This window comes from Schistocerca cancellata, chromosome 3 (genome assembly GCF_023864275.1).
Source record: "Schistocerca cancellata isolate TAMUIC-IGC-003103 chromosome 3, iqSchCanc2.1, whole genome shotgun sequence".
Classification (NCBI taxonomy): domain Eukaryota; kingdom Metazoa; phylum Arthropoda; class Insecta; order Orthoptera; family Acrididae; genus Schistocerca; species Schistocerca cancellata.
The window spans coordinates 639,218,631-639,239,886 of NC_064628.1; positions in this window are offsets into that span (position 1 = coordinate 639,218,631).

Below are 21,256 nucleotides of genomic sequence, written 5' to 3' on the forward strand. Positions count from 1 at the left end.
CATGCCTGAGGGAGGACTGGAGCCTTCGGCAGGAGGGGCGGCGCAACCCGCGACATGGCGCATCAAACCGCACGGCCCCTCTGAGCGGCTCTGTCGCATGCTGGACAGAAAGATCCGCTACACTTAGCTTATGTGACTCTGTGGCGTGGTCTCATAAGCTCTTTCATCTTCGGTCCGTTTTTCTTTGAGGAGGTGACAGACACCTTGCGGGCCTGTTACATGTGTAGTGACATCTGCACGTTATAAGGATCTCCTTGTGCAACACGTGATACCAGATTTGCAAGAACGCAACTGTATCCACACCACTGTTTTCATGGAAGATGTAGCGACACCACATGTCGCTTGCCAGGTGAAGATTTGCTTCGAGAAACCTTCGGCAACTACCGCATGATCTCTAGGCAATTTCAAGATGTGTGGCCTTCCAGATCCCACGACCTAAACCCATGTTACTTCTGGTTGCGCGGATATCATAAATATCGTGTATATTAGGTTCAAATGGTTCAAATGGCTCTGAGCACTATGGGACTCAACTGCTGTGGTCATAAGTCCCCGAGAACTTAGAACTACTTAAACCTAACAAACCCAAGGACATCACACACATCCATGCCCGAGGCAGGATTCGAAGCTGCGACCGTAGCGGTCGTGCGGTTCCAGACTGTAGCGCCTTTAACCGCTCGGTCACTCCGGCCGGCTGTATATTAGGGATGTATCCGGACTCTTCCTGATATGAAGGGTAGCCTACGGAGACAGATCACTCTTATTACAACAGATATCCTGCGAAAAACTGTAGACCATGTTCAGACTGTTACCGCATGTCCAAATTAATTTGCGATGTGAACGTATAATGATTAGATCCATATCATTACTATCCGTCGCGCAAAATGATCCACGGAACATGTCACTGCCTAACTAACTAACTAATGTTACAGATGCAGCATGTTGCTGAGTTGGGAGACCATGTCGAACGTACATTGTAATACACTCCTGGAAATTGAAATAAGAACACCGTGAATTCATTGTCCCAGGAAGGGGAAACTTTATTGACACATTCCTGGGGTCAGATACATCACATGATCACACTGACAGAACCACAGGCACATAGACACAGGCAACAGAGCATGCACAATGTCGGCACTAGTACAGTGTATATCCACCTTTCGCAGCAATGCCGGCTGCTATTCTCCCATGGAGACGATCGTAGAGATGCTGGATGTAGTCCTGTGGAACGGCTTGCCATGCCATTTCCACCTGGTGCCTCAGTTGGACCAGCGTTCGTGCTGGACGTGCAGACCGCGTGAGACGACGCTTCATCCAGTCCCAAACATGCTCGATGGGGGACAGATCCGGAGATCTTGCTGGCCAGGGTAGTTGACTTACACCTTCTAGAGCACGTTGGGTGGCACGGGATACATGCGGACGTGCATTGTTCTGTTGGAACAGCAAGTTCCCTTGCCGGTCTAGGAATGGTAGAACGATGAGTTCGATGACGGTTTGGATGTACCGTGCACTATTCAGTGTCCCCTCGACGATCACCAGTGGTGTACGGCCAGTGTAGGAGATCGCTCCCCACACCATGATGCCGGGTGTTGGCCCTGTGTGCCTCGGTCGTATGCAGTCCTGATTGTGGCGCTCACCTGCACGGCGCCAAATACGCATACGACCATCATTGGCACCAAGGCAGAAGCGACTCTCATCGCTGAAGACGACACGTCTCCATTCGTCCCTCCATTCACGCCTGTCGCGACACCACTGGAGGCGGGCTGCACGATGTTGGGGCGTGAGCGGAAGACGGCCTAACGGTGTGCGGGACCGTAGCCCAGCTTCATGGAGACGGTTGCGAATGGTCCTCGCCGATACCCCAAGAGCAACAGTGTCCCTAATTTGCTGGGAAGTGGCGGTGCGGTCCCCTACGGCACTGCGTAGGATCCTACGGTCTTGGCGTGCATCCGTGCGTCGCTGCGGTCCGGTCCCATGTCGACGGGCACGTGCACCTTCCGCCGACCACTGGCGACAACATCGATGTACTGTGGAGACCTCACGCCCCACGTGTTGAGCGTATTCGGCGGTACGTCCACCCGGCCTCCCGCATGCCCACTATACGCCCTCGCTCAAAGTCCGTCAACTGCACATACGGTTCACGTCCACGCTGTCGCGGCATGCTACCAGTGTTAAAGACTGCGATGGAGCTCCGTATGCCACGGCAAACTGGCTGACACTGACGGCGGCGGTGCACAAATGCTGCGCAGCTAGCGCCATTCGACCGCCAACACCGCGGTTCCTGGTGTGTCCGCTGTGCCGTGCGTGTGATCATTGCTTGTACAGCCCTCTCGCAGTGTCCGGAGCAAGTATGGTGGGTCTGACACACCGGTGTCAATGTGTTCTTTTTTCCATTTCCAGGAGTGTATGTGACCATAAACGTGCGAGAAGTATCGTTATCCTCTTCTCCTGTAACCACACCACATTCTGAATGCTGGAAGTGACATATTTTCACTTCATGGAAGAAAAGGAATTACTTTTTTAATCCGCGAGCGCACCGATTATTGGACATGCCTGAGATGTTTTCTGTGCCCTGCACTGCAGCACTCGGAGCACTATCAGTTTAATTACACCACTGACCATTAAAATTGCTACACAAAAAAAAATCCGATGATAAACGGGTATTCATTGGACAAATCTATTATACTAGAACTGATATGTGATTACATTTTCTTGCAATTTGGGTGCATAGATCATGAGAAATCAGTACCCAAAACAACCACCTCTGGCCGTAATAACGGCCTTTGATTCGCCTGGGCATTGAGTCAAACTGAGCTTGGATGGGGTGTACAGATACAGATGCCCATGCAGCTTCAACACGATACCACAGTTCATCAAGAGTAGTGACTGGCATACTGTGACGAGCCAATTTCTCGACCACCATTGACCATACGTTTTCAATTGGTGAGAGATCTGGAGAATGTGCTGGCCAGGGCAGCAGTCGAACATTTTCCGTATCCAGAAAGGCCCGTACAGAACCCGCAACATGCGGTCGTGCATTATCCTGCTGAAATGTAGGGTTTTGCAGGGATCGAATGAAGGGTAGAGCCACGGGTTGTAACACATTTTAAATGTAACGTACACTGTTCAAACTGCAGTCCAAGTGAACAAGAGGTGACCGAGACGTGTAACCAATGGCACATCATACCATCACGCCGGGTGATACTCCAGTATGGCGATGACGAATACACGATTCCAATGTGCGTTCACAGCGATGTCGCCAAACACGGATGCGACCATCATGATGTTGTAAACATAACCTGGATTCATCCGAAAAAAATGACGTTTTCCCATTCGTGCACCCAGGTTCGTCGTTGAGTACACCATCGCAGGCGCTCCTGTATGTGATGCAGCGTCAAGGGTAACCGCAACCACGGTCTCCGAGCTGATAGTCCATGCTGCTGCTAACGTCGTCGAACTGTTCGTGCAGATGGTTGTTGTCTTGCAAACGTCCCCATCTGTTGACTCACGGTTCGAGACGTGGCTGCACGATCCGTTACAGCTATGCGAATAAGATGCCTGTCATCTCGACTGCTAGTGATACGAGGCCGTCGGGATCCAGCACGGCGTTCCGTATTACCCTCCTGAACCCACCGATTCCATATTCTGCTAACGGTCATTTGATCTCGACCAACGCGAGCAACAATGTCGCGATACGATAAGCCTGAATCGCGATAGGCTACAATCCGACTTCTATCAAAATCGGAAATGTGATGATACACGTTTCTCATCCTTACACGAGGCATCACAATAACGTTTCACCAGGCAACGCCGGTCAACTGCCATTTGTGTATGAGAAATCGGTTGGAAATTTTTCTCGTGTCAGCACGTTGTAGATGTCGCAACCTTGTGTGAATGCTCTGAAAAGCTAATCATTTGCATATCACAGCATCTTCTTGCTGTCGGTTAAATTTCGCGTCTCTAGCACGTCTTCTTCGTGGTGTAGCAATTTTAATGGCCAGTAGTGTATAAAGACCCGGTATATATTCAAGGTTGACTCGTCACTCAGAATGAAATGCTAAAACACGCTGTTGTCACAAAGTAAAACCTCTGTCATGAATTTGCCCAGGTATACTGTAGCAGCAGAGAACCAAGCGGCAGAGCAGCAGAGTAAGGAAGGCAGAATCGGCGGGGCTTCGCAGAGTGAGGTGCTGGCAGCAGCAGCCCGAGTCGGCACGCACGCAGGCAGGCAGGTAAGCTTCGGGGCGCGCCCCTGGCCTCTGCCTCTGCCTCTGCGGCCTAATGGAGGCGTGGGCGGGCGCCGCGGCTGACAGGCCGGGCCGCTCGCTGTTTACGACGGCTCCGCACGCAGCGGACGCCGACCGCAGCTAGGCGCGGGATAAACTGCTAATTACGAGTAACAGGTTACGACATTCCGTTCAGGCAACGTAACAGCTTCCTGAAATACATAAATTACTTAATAGTTTCCGTGTAGAATGTCAAGTACGCTGCAGCCTGCTAAATAACTTCAAACCACTGTAGGGGAAAGACAGGTGACGCCTGTACGAACATGAACTGATTTTTGGAGAAAACAGAACAGCTATATGAATATCTAGAGCTCAGATGACACGGTAGTACAAAGCAAAGAGGGGAAAGATGATAGGTGGGGAAACATGTACAGTGCTCTGCAAAACTTAAAGGCGAGACGGATAAAGCAACATGTTGTTGTTGTTGTGGTATTCAGTGCTGAGACTGGTTTGATGCAGCTCTCCATGCTACTCTATCCTGTGCAAGCTTCTTCATCTCCCAGTACCTACCGCAACCTACGTCCTTCTGAATCTGTATTCATCTCTTGGCCTCCCTCTACGATTTTTACCCTCCACGCTGCCCTCCAATACTAAATTGGTGATCCCTTGATGCTTCAGAACATGTCCTACCAACCGATCCCTTCTTCTAGTCAAGTTGTGCCACAAACGTCTCTTCTCTCCAATCCTATTCAATACCTCCTCATTAGTTATGTGATCTACCCATCTAATCTTCAGCATTATTCTGTAGCACCACATTTCGAAAGTTTCTATTCTCTTCTTGTCTAAACTATTTATCGTCCATGTTTCATTTCCATACATGGCTACACTCCATACAAATACTTTCAGAAACGACTTCCTAACACTTAAATCAATACTCGACGTTAACAAATTTCTCTTCTTCAGAAACGCTTTCCTTGCCATTGCCAGTCTACATTTTATATCCTCTCTACTTCGACCATCATCAGTTATTTTGCTCCCCAAATAGCAAAACTCCTTTACTGCTTTAAGTGTCTCATTTCCTAATCTAATTCCCTCAGCATCACCCGACTTAATTCGACTACATTCCATTATCCTCGTTATGCTTTTGTTGATGTTCATCTTATACCCTCCTTTCAAGACACTGTCCATTCCGTTCAACTGCTCTTCCAAGTCCTTTGCTGTTTCTGACAGAATTACAATGTCATCGGCGAACCTCAAAGTTTTTATTTCTTCTCCATGGATTTTAATACCTACTCCGAATTTTTCTTTTGTTTCCTTCACTGCCTGCTCAATATACAGATTGAATAATATCGGGGAGAGGCTACAACCCTGTCTCACTCCCTTCCCAACCACTGCTTCCCTTTCATGTCCCTCGACTCTTATAACTGCAATCTGGTTTCTGTAGAAATAGTAAATAGCCTTTCGCTCAATGTATTTTATTCCTGCCACCTTTAGAATTTGAAAGAGAGTATTCCAGTCAACATTGTCAAAAGCTTTCTGTAAGTCTACAAATGCTAGAAACGTAGGTTTGCCTTTCCTTAATCTAGCTTCTAAGCTAAGCCGTACGGTCAGTATTGCCTCACGTGTTCCAGTATTTCTACGGAATCCAAACTGATCTTCCCCAAGGTCGGCTTCTACTAGTTTTTCCATTCGTCTGTAAAGAATTCGCGTTAGCATTTTGCAGCCGTAACTTATTAAACTGATAGTTTGGTAATTTTCACATCTGTCAACACCTGCTTTCTTTGAGATTGCGATTATTATATTCTTCTTGATGTCTGAGGGTATTTCACCTGTCTCATACATCTTGCTCACCAGATGGTAGAGTTTTGTCAGGACTGGCTCTCCCAAGGCCGTCAGTAGTTCTAATGGAATGTTGTCTACTCCCGGGGCCTTGTTTCGACTCAGGTCTTTCAGTGTTCTGTCGAACTCTTCACGCAGTATCGTATCTCCCATTTCATCTTCATCTACATTCTCTTCCATTTCCATAATATTGTCCTGAAGTACATCGCCCTTGTATAGACCCTCTATATACTCCTTCCACCTTTCTGCTTTCCCTTCTTTGCTTAGAACTGGGTTTCCATCTGAACTCTTGATATTCATGCAAGTGGTTCTCTTTTCTCCAAAGGTCTCTTTAATTTTCCTGTAGGCAGTATCTATCTTACCTCTAGTGAGATAAGCGTCTACATCTTTACATTTATCCTCTAGCCATCCCTGCTTAGCCATTTTGCACTTCCTGTCGATCTCATTTTTGAGACGTTTGTATTGCTTTTTGCCTGCTTCATTTACTGCATTTTTATATTTCTCCTTTCATCAATTAAATTCAATATTTCTTCTGTTACCCAAGGATTTCTACTAGCCCTCGTCTTTTTACCTACTTGATCCTCTGCTGCCTTCACTACTTCATCCCTCAAAGCTACCCATTCGCCCTCTACTGTATTTCGTTCCACCATTCCTGTCAATTGTTCCCTTACGCTCTCCATGAAACTCTGTACAACCTCTGGTTTAGTCAGTTTATCCAGGTCCCATTTCCTTAAATTCCCACCTTTTTGCAGTTTCTTCAATTTTAATCTACAGTTCACAACCAATAGATTGTGGTCAGAGTACACATCTGACCCTGAAAATGTCTTACAATTTAAAAGGAACATAACATATTATAAGTACCTCAGCTCAACTGCTCAGAGACGGAAGCCTGATGTTGAAACCTTCCGGAGATGAAGAGTCGAATGCGAAAAATTGAATGAATTTGTACCCACCGGTTCTCAAAACGAAAACTCATATTTCTGCGTTTTCCGTTCTTTAACTCTGTTTGGATTGGCTATCCTACAGATATTCCGAGCGCCGATCAGTGAAAAGAGACCTTAAAAAATGCTATTGTAAGAAAATGAAACATCTACAGCCGCCCTTACGTTGTCATTTATTGTGTATCTACCAGTTTCGGCGCTTCAATACGCCATCTTCAAGCCTTAGTTGATGCTGAAGGGGTTATCACGATCCATACAAATGATACATCAGTGTCAGTTCATGGTTGGAGAGACGACATCACAGTTACTGGTAGTCTGTGTAAGCCAATTGTTGGGCACTGATGTATCGTGTATAAAGCTCGTGATAAAACCTTCAGCATCAACTAAGGCCATTGAAGCGCATTGAAGCGCCGAAACTAGTAAATACACGATACATGACAACATAGGGACGGCTGTAGGTGTTTCATTTTCTTATAATAGTGAACGGCCGTAGTTCCCCGGACCTCCTGGCACAAGGATGGACATACAAAAACTTAAAATATGCTGGTCCCCTTACATGAATTTTTCTTCAGTTGGTTAACCAGTAATATGCTTCCAACATTTTAGTTCTGAAAAAAGGCCTTCACTTTATCTCTTTCTGTGATCAGTGCAGTGGTACATCTGTAGCACAGTCGAGTTTCTGTCTCTAACTTCCTGTTTATATACATTACCAAATCTTGGGAGTTCTTTCATTGTTTAAACATTTCGTTCTTATGGATCTAACTGTCGGCAGTGGCCCAAGTTTACAAAGAGGTTCCGAACCGTGGGCTCTCACTCCATTATATAGATGTTATCTGTAGCGTCCGGTATTTCCCAAGGAAATACAGCTTTCTGCATTTCGTTCACAATAGTGCGTTTCCTAAGCCTTGCTAAAAACAGCGATTTACCTCTTTCCACCTTCGAATCGTACAACATTCGTTCTATGAGACCTTGTGCCACGGTAGATTTGACTGTCGGGTGCCTGGCGTCCAATTGTGGCAGCTAAAGAGGAAAGTCTGGTCAGGCGAGTGGCACTGACCTGCAACCCGTCTGGCAAGTCCTTCTGAGAACTCACGTTGGGGTGGTCCCTTTACCCTGCTATGGAGCCTCACTGCTCATCTGAGGGCTGGCAGATTGTGCCCATGTGCTTCCAAATTGATTTCTAATTGGGCACACCATGCAAATAGAAACAAAAATATAAACTAACACAATTAACTAACTGTACTCACTGGTACTAACATAAATTTCATTTCTCGGTGTTGATTAAATATTCTTATGTAAAGGGTCTTTCTATTGAGATTTTTATACTGCTTCCAGGACAGTTTTTTAAAAAGCAGCCGAGTAAAAACAACTGGCAGGAGCACGTGAAAGTAGGTTGCAACCGTTGGTTGGTTGGTTGATATGGGGGAGATGACCCAGCAGCGAGGTCATCGGTCCCATCGGATTAGGGAAACATGGGGAAGGAAGTCAGCCGTGCCCTTTCGAAGGAACCATCCCGGCATTTGCCTGAAGCGATTTAGGGAAATCACGGAAAACCTAAATAAGGATGGCCGGATGCGGGTTTGAACCATCGTCCTCCAGAATGCGAGACCAAAGTGCTAACCACTGGCCCGCCTCGCACGGTATTGCAACTGTTATTCAGAGATGGAGACAGTTGAACGGGAAAGACTACAGTGGAGAGCTGCATTAATGTAGTCTTCAAATTGAAGACCACTATAAGAAAAACGATAGGTTAAGGACATCGCTTTAAATTTTCATTTGTTTCTGATTCTAAACATTGTATTCATGCTCCCATGATCAAATATGAGCTAAAATTTGAAAAACGGGAATATTCTTCATGTATTTTGCTCCAAAGGTTATGGAAACAATACTGTGAATTGATGAATTATTTTTTGCATGCCTTCTCCTCAAGTGTGTTCTCAGGTTATTCACAATCGTTTCTAGTCTCCATGATTGACCAAACACATCTCATTGAGCAATTTTGTCACTTTATTCTCTTACAAGTCAAACTCGTTTCGTTAGAACAGTAATTTTCACAACGTTTTCCGAATGAAAATAGTCTACTCTGATCTTTTCATATGTAGAAACATTATCTGACTGAATACGTAACGAACACGGCAGCACCGCAAGCGGCCGAGTAATTTCATGTGCGCAAACGCCATTATGATGTGAATGCTATTCTGAAATACATTCATCTCACGTTTATATTGCTGTAGCGAGTACAGTTGACGCCTGATTGAGTACTCACATGACCTTGATCTCTCTCTCTCCCTCACTGTCCCTCCCTCACTCCCCCCACCATCTATCTCTCTCTCTCTCTCTCTCTCTCTCTCTCTCTCTCACACACACACACACACACACACACACACACACACTCACACACACACACAGAGTCACACACACACAAATTAAACACACTGAATGACCGGCCGGATGTTTAGTTAGGTGGGGTATCTAATGGAAAAAATTCTGGCATTTATATTTAAGGTATTCAAGCCCTTGTACAACCTGATTTACAACAATGAAGTACGAAACACAGCAGTATTCGTTCACAAATAGAAAATGAACTATTGCACGACATAGGCGGACCCCCAAACTCTAATGTTGTTGTTGTGATCTCCAGTCTTGAGACTGGTTTGACGCAGCTCTCCATGCTACTCTGTCCTGTGCAAACTTCTTCATCTCCCAGTACCTACTGCAACCTACATCCTTCTGAATCTGCTTAGTGTATTCATCTCTTGGTCTCCCCCTACGATTTTTACCCTCCACGCTGCCCTCCAGTACTAAATTGGTGATCCCTTGATGCCTCAGAACATGTCCTACCAACCGATCCCTTCTTCTAGTCAAGTTGTGCCACAAACTCCTCCCCAATCCTATTCAATACCTCCTCATTAGTTATGTGATCTACCCATCGAACCTTCAGCATTCTTCTGTAGCACCACATTTCGAAAGCTTCTACTCTCTTCTTGTCCAAACTAATTATCGTTCATGTTTCACTTCCATACATGGCTACACTCCACACAAATACTTTCAGGAATGGCTTCCTTACACTTAAATCTATACTCGATGTTAACAAATTTCTCTTCTTCAGAATCGCTTTCCTTGCCATTGCCAGTCTACATTTTATATCCTCTCTACTTCGACCATCATCAGTCATTTTGCTCCCCAAATAGCAAAACTCCTTTACTACTTTAAGTATCTTATTTCCTAATCTAACTCCCTCAGCATCACCCGACTTAATTCGACTACATTCCATTATCTTCGTTTTGCTTTTGTTGATGGTCATCTTATATCCTCCTTTCAAGACACCATCCATTCCGTTCAACTGCTCTTCCAAATCTTTTGCTGTCTCTGACGGAATTACAATGTCATCGGAAAACCTCAAATTTTTTATTTCTTCTCCATGGATTTTAATACCTACTCCGAATTTTTCTTTTGTTTCCTTCACTGCTTGCTCAATATACAGACTGAATAACATCAGGGAAAGGCTACAACCCTGTCTCACTCCCTTCGCAACCACTGCTTCCCTTTCATGTCTCTCGACTCTTATAACTGCCATCTTGTTTCCGTACAAATTGTAAATAGCCATTTGTCCTCTAGCCATCCCTACTTAGCCATTTTGCAGTTCCTGTCGATCTCATTTTTGAGACATTTGTATTCCTTTTTGCCTGCTTCATTTACTGCATTTTTTTTATTTTCTCCTTTCATCAATTAAATTCAATATTTCTTCTGTTGCCCAAGGATTCCTACTAGCCCTCGTCTTTTTACCTATTTGATCCTCTACTGCCTTCACTACTTCATCCCTCAAAGCTACCCATTCGTCTTCTACTGTATTTCTTTCCCCCATTCCTGTCAATTGTTCCCTTATGCTCTCCCTGAAACTCTGTACAACCTCTGGTTTAGTCAGTTTATCCAGGTCCCATCTCCTTAAATTCACACCTTGTTGCAGTTTCTCAGTTTTAATCTACAGTTCACAACAAATAGCTTGTGGTCAGGGTCCACATCTGCCCTGATGGCGTTCAAGCAAAATTGCAGTAATAGTCATCACTTTGATTTTTGTTTCTGTGAATTAGGGTTTGCAGGCTCCTAATCTCGATTTCTGAACCTTGCCTATTAAATGCAAATGTCGCACGACGCTCAAATGGTCGCAGTTGCTCACGTACTTTTTGTCTATTATCGTGATTTCGTGATCGTGGAAAATCACTCATGCCAGACTGATCTTTTTTGAAAGAAGAAAATACTTTTCTGACCTGTTTTCCCAAAAGTACTCACCCCACACAGAATACAAAGGTTCAGAGCAGCTTCTGTTGCCTTCGCTCCTGTACTAAACCCATACCGGATAATGTGTCTCGAATGTTAGACCTTTTCCCACTTGCGATTCCATTTTACAACTCTTGAACATTGCTCTAAGTTTCAAGCGTGCAAAATCTAATACGTAAGTGCAATATAAATGCTAGAAGTGGAAGTAAGTAAATGGCAGTTGATAATGCACTCATAATGGCTAGTCGAATTGCGCCTGGCGTTAGTGTGTGGGTGTGGTATGGCCGGCAGCCGGTGGCCGCAGGCCGCTGCAGATCGAGGGAACTCTCGACAGTGATCTATTCTGACCTTGACGTAGCCACGAATTGGCGGAATTGTTTCTGGACTTTTTTGCTCTTATTGGTAGGTTAGACAGTGAACTGAATTATCTTTGAGGTCGCTTCAGAAATAACTTCAGTGGACACCACGAATACGCTTAAAGAATAAGACAACGAGGAGTCTCGAACTCGCTACTTTATATCCACATTTCGAAGCTTTTACCCCATCTTCCCTTATTTTGTTCGTCACTGTTTTCGTCATTTGGCCTGGGTAGACGTCACATGACACCCATTCAAGTCTGTCGTTGAATACTTCACTCAGCTTTTTCTTTTTTATTGCACAGAGCAACAAGCACTCTGACCAAACACACCGAGCTACTATGACGGCTATCACTAGACTACCCAGCACACACGGCTCTATAACGATTCGCGAAGAACAGCAGCACTTTCTCCATACACTCCCGCATCGTACAGTGTTGCCAGATCGTGCGTATGGCTGCATTTCAACTGCTGAGGGGCGGCCGGTTATATTGGATGCTGTAAGTGAACGGCTCCAATTTAGTCTCTGTCTGCAGCGGTCAACTTTTATGTCTAAGACTGTACATTTCACGAAAGGACCACGAAGATGAGATAACAGAAATTAGGTCTCCGGCGGAGGTATATAGATTGTCATTTTGCCCTCCATCTGTTTGCGAATGGAACAGGAAATGTCAAGCACTGGTACGTGGTACCCTCCGCCACAGACTACACGGTAGTTTACGGAGTATGTACGTAGAAGCAGGTATCCTTCGAAAACCTACTGATAAAGTTTCAAGACTCTGTATTAAATGAGCAATCTACGAATATACTATATGCTGTTCGTATCGATCCCAGAGAGACCGTGAAGACAACATTAATGCTGCGTGCAAAGAGGCGTTTAACTAACCACTTTCCACGTTTTACTCGCGAGTAGAACAAGGAAGAATCCATAATGTGTGGTACTATGGTAATTTAATGAAATTACATTAAAAAAATAAAAATAATCAACAGTTACCTTTTCTTTTAAAAAATTTGTTTTTAGTTAATTTGCCTTTCTTTCCTTCTGTACGTACGAAGTTTGTTGTACACCCTCTTATTTACGTGTGGTAATAAAAATTCATTTACACAGAATTAAGTACATTTAAAATTACGTGAATTCATATTAACTGATTAAGAATATTTAGTTGAGAATTAAATCCTTTATATAATTCGGCCTTGGCACACATTTTTTAAATGCAGTGTTTTTTTTTTAATATTTACTGAATTATTTCCCGGCGTTAGCTATGGAACACAAGACTGTCTGTGTTAGCAGAAAATGGTTAAATATTGCCAGCTGACCTGAACGTTTAATTATCATTGATAAAACACACTTCACTATACGTTTAAGTTATTTGCTTTAGAAATTGAAAGAACTTACAAATTGCTAAACTTCAACGTTAACTATCCGCCTATGAATGCAGAAATGTGAAACTAGTAATAAATTCCGTCAGTCTCAGGATCGCTGTAAAAGAAAAACATTTTCTTAATTCACTGCTAATTTTTATCTGCTCCCGATTTACGGGTTTGGTTAATTTTTCTTAGCGGAACAATTTTTTAAATGTGCCGCCGCTGCAAATCGTTCGGTCGCGGCACAGCCCAGCAACACCGCTAAAAATGCTGAAAATTCTTTAAAGAAATATTATAGATGATATGGGCAAGCTAATTTACATTAGTAATACACACTTTTGATAAATTATAATGTATTTAGACCACAACAATAATTCAACTTACATTAGTTTGTAATTTCTCCTCTAATGGCGGCTAAATCTAGATACAGACAAAAGAAGTCTACCCATTCATAAAATGCTACGTCACAGGTTCCTCTCACTTTCAGCTCTACAGGGAGACGACAAAGTATACACACTACGTGGTGCTTTTATACTACTGCTGACCATTAACATCTCTTTGTAATCTTACAACATTATTTTCCTCTGTGGCTGAATTTTACATTTTTGTTATCGCAGATATTGACAAAAATGGTTCAAATGGCTCTGAGCACTATGGGACTTAACATCTATGGTCATCAGTCCCCTAGAACTTAGAACTACTTAAACCTAACTAACCTAAGGACATCACACAACACCCAGTCATCACGAGGCAGAGAAAATCCCTCACCCCGCCGGGAATCGAACCCGGGAACCCGGGCGTGGGAAGCGAGAACGCTTCCGCACGACCACGAGCTGCGGACCAGATATTGACACATTTCGCAATTACATTATGAGTATAGAAATATTACCATCCTAAATACACCGAGAATATTACTACAGAAAATATTACAATAATAACGAATGTCCTTTACACAACATTAAATAATATTTTTTTGTTAAATAATTACAGTATATACAAATTGCTTCATAGCGGCGTATATAGTACAATTAAATTTTAGTTTATTAATAGTGTGAGTGTTGCCAGGGAACGTTACAGTAAGTATCCTCCGAATACGTTCCACAGCGGTTTCCAGTGTCTTCATATAGATGTAGATTTACTGCCCAAATAAACCACTAACAAATCTAGCAGCGGGCCACTACCCCCTTTAATATCATCTGATTGCGTTCACAAACACTTTACCAGTGCTCGAGAATGGTTTGCTCTAACATTATAGCTTCTAAAACAGTGGTTTCCACCTTGGGAATAATTAGACGCTGAGGGGTAAAATGAAATGTTCTGATGGGTAGAAAGAAAGTGGTTCGATAGTGCTTCAGTCATGAAACAAAATTAGTTTTGGGCGCCCTTTACTATTACCACATTTTTGTAAGGCTCTAATACTGATTATTTAAGTTATGGCAACACTTTTTTTCCAATTCATAGCATTAGTCCACAACACAATGCAGTAGAACAAGTGGATGAATACCTTCCTTCCATAGTTTACCCACAACACACACACGTTGTGCTTTGTTCTAAATATCTATGACAGTAAAAATGTTAATATATACTTAACGAACGCTAAATATTTCATGAAAATGCCTTCTCCATATTGTAAATAGGTCCTGTGACTGACCAGAAATTGCTTCGTTACTCACTTTCAAATAGACAAATGAACTAAGTTACAGCACAGCAACATGAGTAAGTAAAGAAGGACACTATAATGCTGTGCACAGTATTATTATTATTATTATTATTATTATTATTATTATTAGTTGCAGTGGTCAGATACCAAACACTGACAGCCTTAAGTCTCTCAGTTTCTGCCAGTTCAGAAGTAAGGAGTTCAGCCATCAAGTGATTTACAAACATAAATATAGAGCACACATGTCGTCAGGGAGCGAAGTGGTGGAGGGGACACAGAAAATTGATCTTCAACATGCGTCTACCCTCACAGAGGATAGTTATCTTTCTTTTCTGAGGTAGAGTTTCAGGCAGCACTCATCCAGTACGCGAAATTGCTTCATCAAACACACACACACACACACACACACACACACACACACACACACACACTACCCTAACACAGCAAGTGGACACACACACACACACACACACACACACACACACACACACACTACCCTAACACAGCAAGTGGAAAATAAATTTGGCATTCAAGACTCATGGATGGGAAACTAGATTTTTGACTGTGATAGCAATGAAAATAAAAACTATGAACTAAATGGAATTGGGGCAAGATTTAAAATGTGCTCTGGCTACTGACTGAGGAAAATAAAAAAAAGAAGAGTTGTTACAAAGAAGCAATATCAACTGTCTCATTGACTCATGAGTCCCGGCGGAGGTTCGAGTCCTCCCTCGGGCATGGGTGTGTGTGTTTGTCCTTAAGTACTGTGTAAGCTTAGTGACTGATGACCTTAGCAGTTAAGTCCCATAAGATTCCACACACATTTGAATATTTTTTTAAATCATGAATTCGTATTTTTATTTAACACCTTCAAAAACGAAATATCGTGTATCTTTCATTGTTTTGAACATAAAAGTCTTCACATAAAATTATTTTCCATTCTGAAGTTTAATGGTGCTACAGTTTTGGTGACGATGGGGGTGGAGAAGGAAGAGGGGTGGGTACTATCTAATATTTCTTTGCACTTAGGGACAGTGGGCTAAGAAAGGTTGGAAATCAGTGTTCTAAAAGAAACCACAATCCCACCGAGCTCATGTGGGATGTTGACGCAATTCTTCCGCAGTGCCACTTCCTTGCCGACAAGACTGTCGATGAGAACGCGACCTAACAGCGAATGTTGTCTGTCCGACGACTGTGGAGGGATGCGCAACCTGAGTGTTCTTACAATGGGACAGGCCAGACAAGCCGCGGAGCTTCTGGTTTCTCAGCAGACGTAAGAGGGCTGCGCTGGGCGCCGCATTGTCCGCGCACAACAAAGGCGGCGACCGCGACCGGCGCGCCATCTGCGGGTGCAGCCTGGCGCCAGGACCGCCCACGGCCGCTGGCGCCAGCCATTGTTTATCTGCGAGCCGAGCCGCCTCCCGGCCACCGGATACCACCGCCCCCTCCCTCCAGCTGCCTGTTGCGTAACGTTCTGCAGCCCCTGAGGTAGCCTGCAGTTATGACGCCGGGGGCTGGAACGTGCGTCTTTCACTACCCTTTTCTTGCAGATGAAATGTGCCATCGTCATAATGAAGAGTTGTTGTTGTGTTGTTGTTGTTGTTGTCTTCAGTCCTGAGACTGGTTTGATGCAGGTCTCCATGCTACTCTATCATATGCAAGCTTCTTCATCTCCCAGTACCTACTGCAACTTACATCCTTCTGAATCTGCTTAGTTTATTCATCTCTTGGTCCCCCCTCTACGACTTTTACCCTCCATGATGCCCTCCAATACTAAATTGGTGATCCCTTGATCCCTCAGAACATATCCTACCAACCGATCCCTTCTTCTAGTCAAGTTGTGCCACAAACTTCTCTTCTCCCCAATCCTATTCAATACCTCCTCATTAGTTATGTGATCTACCCATCTAACCTTCAGCATTCTTCTGTAACACCACATTTCGAAAGCTTCTACTCTCTTCTTGTCCAAACTAATTATCGTCCATGTTTCACTTCCATACATGGCTACACTCCACACAAATACTTTAAGTATCTTATTTCCTAATCTAACTCCCTCAGCATCGCCCGACTTAATTCGACTACATTCCATTATCTTCGTTTTGCTTTTGTTGATGTTCATCCTATATCCTCCTTTCAAGACACCATCCATTCCGTTCAACTGCTCTTCCAAATCTTTTGCTGTCTCTGACGGAATTACAATGTCATTGGCAAACCTCAAATTTTTTTATTTCTTCTCCATGGATTTTAATACCTACTCCGAATTTTTCTTTTGTTTCCTTCACTGCTTGCTCAATATACAGACTGAATAACATCAGGGAAAGGCTACAACCCTGTCTCACTCCCTTCGCAACCACTGCTTCCCTTTCATGTCTCTTGACTCTTATAACTGCCATCTTGTTTCCGTACAAATTGTAAATAGCCATTTGTCCTCTAGCCATCCCTACTTAGCCATTTTGCAGTTCCTGTCGATCTCATTTTTGAGACGTTTGTATTCCTTTTTGCCTGCTTCATTTACTGCATTTTTTTTTATTTTCTCCTTTCATCAATTAAATTCAATATTTCTTCTGTTACCCAAGGATTCCTATTAGCCCTCGTCTTTTTACCTATTTGATCCTCTGCTGCCTTCACTACTTCATCCCTCAAAGCTACTGTATTTCGTTCCCCCATTCCTGTCAATTGTTCCCTTATGCTCTCCCTGAAACTCTGTACAACCTCTGGTTTAGTCAGTTTATCCAGGTCCCATCTCCTTAAATTCACACCTTGTTGCAGTTTCTCAGTTTTAATCTACAGTTCACAACAAATAGCTTGTGGTCAGGGTCCACATCTGCCCCTGGAAACGTCTTACAATTTAAAACCTGGTTCCTAAATCTCTGTCCTACCGTTATATAATCTCTCTGAAACCTGTCAGTATAATGAAGGGTACAGGAACAAATTATTCGAATTTGTAGAATCTTATGAATCAGTATCTCCCGGCCCCCTCCAACCATGAAATCCTGCTACACCTACATCTGCATTTGCAATTCACAGTTAATAGCCTGCTAGAGCAGGCTGTTCCAGCTCGTCGGCTCCGTTGTGAGCCGCGGAGTGCTCCCTGCTCCAGGGAGCCGTGTCGCTCGCTGTGACCGTTCAAGTGGGCCGGCACGAAGGCACATGGCACGGCTGGATGAGGCAGGCGGCAAGGCGAGCGTTTTATGTGCCAGCTGCGTCTTACAAGATCGACAACCTCATACTCTTAGCTGCTACGATGTGGTGACATGCTAGACCAGGAAATACGATGTTCAGGAAATAATAAAGAAACAACTGTTTTACAAGAAGTTGCATATTAAATTTATTGGGCCTCTGTAGCTTGACATTTTCTTTTCATTACAAGATCAGGAATTATCGGGTGTCAAAGTGTTCGCAGCGTTAATGCGGAGGATGGACTACATTGTTGCATCCTGAAGAAACGATCGTTCCTTACTTTTTACTCTTTTCATTGCTGAGAAAAGCTGCTCACAACAATATGTAGATCCAAAAATGCAAATGATCTGAGCGGTATTGTTGTGAAGCTTGGGAAATGTTCTTCGCTGTAATGAACGATACCAACGTGACAAATCCAACGTGTTGTCGTACCTCTCTTTCAACAAAGTTGAATTTTGGAAATCAATTATCTCCAACTGAAGTGACGATGACAAATCATCGGGGGAAACTGAAAAAGGAGTGCTGAACACCTTAAGTTCCATTTTCAAACTAGTGAGGTCTTGGAATCGTGTTTCAAACGACATGATGAGCTGCTTTCACTTTCCTACCTTCAGGTAGTTTTAAAGAAGCAAGACGATTGAAGAACGTTAAATGTCCACTACTCATCTGCCCCTCAAATAAACGTTACTTTTCCATGAACGCTTTGATCTGGTCGTGCATGTCAACGATTAGCTGCTCTTTGCCTTACAATGACAGTTTTAAATTTTTCAGATGCATAGTTATGTCAGCTAGGAACGCCAGGTCTGACTTCCATTTTATATCTTTCAGACAACGCATTTCTTCTCGTTTCATTTCGAGAAAAAGGGATATTTCCTCACGAATGGCAAAGAAAACATCAAGAACTTTTCCCCGACTCAGCTAACGAACTGTACTGTGGTAAGGTATATCCTCATACTCCGCCTCAATATATTTCAGGAATCCTTTGAATTGGCGATGATTCATACCGTGACGCCGCACAAAATTCACACACTTCACGACATCTTTCATTACGCCACCTAGTTCTACTGTTTCAGCACATAGTGCCTCTTGGTGAATAAACCAATGAAGAGTCAAAATGTCTTTCCGAATTCGTATCTGAGTTTATTTTTCAAACGAGAAGCAAAACCTTGATGACGCCCGATAATTTTTGGTGTACCGTCTGTCGCTACAGAACGGAGCTTATCCCACGGCAAATTCATATTGTCCACTGATTCACAAACAGCTTCAAAAATGTCACGTCTTGTTGCGGTGCAATCGAGTGGTACCACATCCAAGAGTTCTTCAGTTACTTGCAGCTCCGTGTCGACACCACGCACCCTGCAAGCTGAGCACAGTCCAATATGTCGGTGCTTTCGTCCAGCGCTAGCGAAAATTCAACAAAGCTTTCCGCATTTTTCCTGAGCTGTGTCTCTAAATCCGCTATCATGTCCAGGATTCGACGAGACATTGTTTGCTTCGAGAGGCAAACCCCCTCAATTACCCCTTCAATTGCCTCCAACTCCCTTGGAAACAAACATTCTGCAACTGCTACCATGCACGATTTTACGAGTGGTCCTACCAAAAACGGCTTGCCACTCGTCGCAATAATGTGAGCGACCCTGTAGCTTGCTCGAATTTCAGATTCAGTAGTGTTTTCTCCGCATTCATTCACCTGAAAATTATAAACGCATTACAGAACACGAACTATGGTGTATGTTTTGATACCCTCCGTATTACGAAACCGTTTTTAAACATACTTCTCATAGTGGGCCGTTCTTAAGCCTGGCTACCAGTTCTCTGCGTGCAACGCCTTCTACCTAATCGTAGTGCGCTGCGTGAAGACGTGTATAATGTCGTTGTATTTTGTACCTCTTCGCAGAATTAAATACTTTATGACATACAACTCACTGCGGCGACCATCCCTCTCAACGAATAGAAAGGTAACCTCCAACAGAGATACAGGGCTACCGCGGCTAGTCATAGCTGTCATTGAACACGGATTACTGCGTCAGTTGCGGCTGCATGCGGCCAGGGGGCGGTGAGTTCGCTTTCCCCCTCCACGCGGGCTCCGAGCTGCCGCAGTGAGCGCTCCGGAGCGCTCCGGCTCCCTGGAGCTCGATTGGAACAGCTTGTGCTAGACGGTTCATCAAACCACGTTCAGACTAATTCTCTACCCTGTCACTCCCGAACTGCGTATTAAGAAAAGAAACGGTCATGAAACTTCCCGGCAGATTAAAACATTGTGCCGGACCGAGACTCGAACTCGGGAAAGTGCTCTACCGGACGAGCTACCCAAGCATGACTCACGCCCTGTCCTCACTGCTTTAATTTCTCCAGTACTTCGTCTCCTACCTTCCAAACTTCACAGAAGCTCTCCTGCGAAACTTGCAGAGCTAGCACTCCTAGAAGAAAGGATATCGTGGAGGCATGGCTTTGCCACAGCCTGAGGGAGAGCTTCTGTGAAGGTTGGAAGGTAGGAGACGAGGTACTGGCGGAATTAAAGCTGTGAGATCGGGCCGCGAGTCGTGCTTGGGTAGCTCAGTCGGTAGAGCACTTGCCTGCGAAAGGCAAAGGTCACCAGTTTGAGTCGCCGTCCGGCACACAGTTTTTTAATATGCCACGAAATTTAATATCAGCGTGCACTCCACTGCAGAAAGAAACTTTCATTCAAGAAACGCTCATTCTTTCCGTGCGAGCCCTGATTTCTGTTATTATAAAACGATGATGATTCTCCCTGTGTTGGTGGGCGTCAGCTAAATACACTTAAAGAAAAAACAAAAAATAAAATAAAATAAAAAATAAAGGTTGGACAAAATACAGACCAAAATACAGTCTAAGACCCGAATGGGTCGGAAGCAGCTAGTTGTGATATACATGTCCAAAAAATCAAATGATTACAGTTTCAGAAACACTGAAACAGTTTCACAAATTGAACAAGTCAGTTATGCGTTGGTCCACCTCTGGCCCTTATGTAAGCAGTTATGTGGCTTGGCATTGATTGACAGAGATGTTGGATGTCTTTCTGAGGGATATCGAGCCAAAGTCTAATTGATGAGTTGGATCGCCAAAATCCCAAGCTGGTTAGAGAGTACTGCCCATAATAATGCTCCAAACGTTCTCAATTAGGAAGAAATCCGGTGACCTTGCTGGCCAATGTAGGATTCGGCGAACACGAATCAAGCAGTAGAAACATTCGCCGTTTGCGGGTAGGTAATTCTGCTGAACAAAATGGGCCTTAGAATATCGTACATATCGCTATGCTGTAAGAGTGCCGCCAATAACAACCAAAGGGGTCCTGCTATGTAATGAAATGATACTCCAGACCATCACTCCTGCTGGTCAGTCTATATGATGCGTGACAGTCAGGTTGGCATCCCACCGCTGTCTGGGTCGTCT